We start from the raw sequence: 4,016 nt of genomic DNA, 5'->3' as shown, positions 1-4,016 counted from the left end.
GAGGCAGCTACCTAAGCCTCTTTTGCTTTGGGGAACTCCCGCCTTCCTTCTCTGAACTGTATGGATTGCTCCATTTTGGTCTACTTTTGAGAAAAAGGAAACTAAATGCAGTAAAGTCGCCACACCTTGACCATTCAGCAAGCTCCCCCAGGGTGCACATCTGATTCTACACATCTGGTTCCCCTTTATGGGAAAATCTAGTCCCCTTCGTGGGAACATCTGTGGTGCCACTGGTGTAGAAATCACAGTTAAGTGGGAGTTGGGAATTTGGGGAGATTATTCTTCTATCTGGTCTGTCTGTTTTAAAGGTTCCCATCTGTCAGCCATGAGTTGGGGATCCTCTCTGTTTATCTGTCTATTTTTTTGTTGTTTGTATCTGTTTCTGGCCCTTTAAGACATGGGCAATACTGCATTGATCCTATAGATTGTTTCTTGGGAAGGATCTTGGCTGAATGGGCCACCTATAGATATAAATCTGTCTAAGAAAAGATGTTTTACTATAAATATATGGTCTTTGAATGGTTTTCTGAATTATTGTACAATCTTGCAGTTGGGAGTTGGTCTGTCAGATATAAAATAAGTGTAGCTGGAGTTGTGGCTCAGCCGTAAAGCGCTCACCTGGCATGTACAAGGCTCTGGGTTTGATCCTCAGCACCACATAAAAATAAACAAATAAAGTAAAGGTATTGTGCCCAATTATAACTAAAAAAAATTTTAAAAAAGAAAAGAAAACCACTGGGTTTTTAAAAAAGAAGTAAAATAAATGAAATATTCCTTATGTACAGGCATGTATGCAATTATATAATAAGGAGTCTTAACAGTCAAAAACTAAGTTGGATGCAAAAAGGTGTTGCCTCTAATGTGCGAGTATAGCAGGACACCAAAAGAGGATTTTTAAAATTATTTATTTATTTATTTATTTGGGGGTACCAGGGATTGAACTCAGAGGTACTCAACCACTGAGCCACATCTCTATTCTTATTTTGTATTTTATTACAGACAGGGTCTCACTGAGTTACTTAGTGTCTCACTAAATTGCTGAGGCTGGCTTTGAACTCGAGATCCTCCTGCCTCCGCCTCCTAAGCCACTGGGATTATAGGAGTGCGCCACTGCACCAGGCCTAAATTTTATTTTCTTAATGAATTAATTAACTTATTCTAATTTGTTATACATGACATCAGAATGCATCTAAATTCATAGTACATAAATAGAGCACAATTTTTCATTTCTCTGGTTGTATACAAAGTAGAGTCAAACCATTTGTGTTTTCATACACGTACCTAGGGTAATGATGTCTATCTCATTCCACCATTTTTCCTAACCCCTTGCCCCCTCCCTTCCTCTCTCTCCCCTTTGCCCTATCTAAATTTCCTCCATTCCTCTCATGCTCCCTCCATCATTATGGATCAGCATCCACTTATCAGAGAAAACATTCAGCTTTTGTTTTTTTGGGATTGGCGTACTTCACTTAGCATAATATTTTCCAACTCCATCCATATACCTGCAAATGCCATGATCATATTCTCTTTTAATGCTGAGTAATATTCCATTGTGTATACATACCACAGTTTCTTTATCCATTCATCTATTGAAGGACATCTAGGTTGTTTCCACAATTTAGCTATTGTGAATTGTGCTGCTATAAACATTGATGTGACTGCATCACTGTAGTATGCTGTTTTTAAGTGCTTTGGGTATAAACCGAGGAGTGGGATAGCTGGGTCAAATGGTGGTTCCGTTCCAAGTTTTCTAAGGAATCTCCATACTGCTTTCCAGATTGGTCGCACCAATTTGCAGTCCCACCAGCAATGTAAGAGTGTGCCTTTTCCCCCACATCCTCGCCAACGCTTATTGTTGCTTGTATTCTTGATAGCTGCCATTCTGACTGGGGTGAGATGAAACCTTAGAGTAGTTTTGATTTGTATTTCTCTAATTGCTAGAGATGTTGAATACTTTTTCTTATGTTTGTTGATTGATTGTATACCTTCTTCTGTTCAGTTCCTTAGCCCATTTATTGATTGGGTTTTTTTTTTTTGTGTGTGTGTGTGTTTTGAGTTCTTTATATATACTGGAGATTAGTGCTCTATCTGATGTGCGTGTGGTAAAAATTTGCTCCCATTCTGTAGGCTCTCTCTTCACCTCACTGATTGTTTCTTTTGCTGAAAAGAAGGTTTTCAGTTTGAATCCATCTCATTTATTGATTCTTGATTTTATTTCTTGCACTTAGGAGTCTTGTTAAGGCAGTTGGGGCCTAATCCCACATGATGAAATTTGGGCCTACTTTTTCTTCTGTTAGGTACAGGGTCTCTGGTCTAATTTCTAGGTCCTTGATCCACTTTGAGTTGAGTTTTGTGCATGGTGAGAGATAGGGGCTTAATTTCATTTTGCTGCATATGGATTTCCAGTTTTCCTAGCACCATTTGTTAAACAGGCTATTTTTTCTCCAATATATGTTTTTGGTGTCTTTGTCTAGTATGGGATAACTGTATTTGTGTGGGTTTGTGTCTGTGTCCTCTATTCTGTACCATTGGTTTATAAATCTATTTTGGTGCCAATATATGTTTTGTTACTATTGCTCTGTAGTATAGTTTAAGGTCTGGTATTTTAATACATTTCTATTTTATTGGAGTAAAAATGTTCAAAATAGTTTCCAATTATTTTCTGTACTGTGTCCATCTGCAACTAAAAAAAAAAAACATTGGGGTTAATTGTTGGAATCTATACTGTACATATATTGGGAAGGCACCAAGGCTATTGTCTTGGCCCAGGACTTTCTATTTGGCTCTGTGCTTTTAGTTCTTAAGTCTGAATTTTTTGTAACCTCCTTTTGGATCCACCCCCATTTCCATTTTCCCCACTCCTCTGGGACAAAAGAATGGATTTTAATGCTTAACTTCACAGGGTTACATTTACATTTGAAAAAACCTTATTTGGGGCCCATTACCCTCATTGTCTGATTAACTAGGCTACCTTTTGGGGGTGGGGTGGGGATAAAAACTGCCAGTCACAAAGAATGGGGCAATGAGTTCCAGTGCTATTAAATTATAACCTGGGACAAAATAGTCTCTCCTTTTAAGATCTGAAAAGATGGCCCATTTAGCAAGGGGTTGCAGCCCTGCCTGTTGCCCACAGAACTAAAATATAAGGGCTTCCCTAAGTCCCCATGTATGCAAGCACCTGTGTCTTGGCCCTGCTGATTTTTGCAGAGAGAGGTCCCTAACAATTTCTGTATGGTCATTGTGACCTTCATTGGACAGAGTATCCTAGATGTATATGTATATAAAGAGAGAGTCTCTCGGGTACAGTTGCCAGTGGGGAACTCACTTAAAGTTCATGGCATTATGATGATGATAAAGGAGACTAGTCAAACAATAATACCCTGTGCTCCAAATCCTGCGGTGCAAACTGCAAGGAAAAAAGACTAAGGCACATTTTTTTTTATATGCCATACTTTTGGATCTCTCCTGGGATAAAATTTGTTGTGTACATTAAATGTACAGATAGAATTCTCATAGAAAAAACAAAAACTTTATTTGCAAGTGCATCCCAGGAAAGGAAAACAGGGCCTGCTCTGCTGGAGGTCTATTAGAAGTAAGACCTTTTAGGCCAAAGGGACTCTGAGAAATGTGATCAATGTCGTCCTAACCAAGATTTTGTTTTAGGAGGAAATAACTTGCCCCAGGGGGCAAAAAACAACAACCAAAAAAACAAAACAAAACAAAACAAACCTTAAAAAGAGACAATTAATGGGGATTCATTCTCTTCTGTACAATTGTTTAAAATGTAATTTGAGTCAGCTTTGCCAGATATCCTACTCTGCCTGTTCTGCCGGTTAAAAAAACTCACAGCGGGGCTATAGCTCAGTTTACGGTAGAGTGCTTGCCTCACATTCACAAGGCCCTGGGTTAAATCCCCAGCACCACACACACACAAAAAAAATCTCATACTGATGACTACAAGTTTGTGCAAGACTTGGAGATATTCTCTCTCTCTCTCTCTCTCTCTCTCTCTCTCT

Source organism: Marmota marmota, unplaced genomic scaffold, assembly GCF_001458135.2.
Source record: "Marmota marmota marmota unplaced genomic scaffold, marMar, whole genome shotgun sequence".
Lineage (NCBI taxonomy): Eukaryota > Metazoa > Chordata > Mammalia > Rodentia > Sciuridae > Marmota > Marmota marmota.
Note: the sequence above shows the minus strand (reverse complement) of the source record.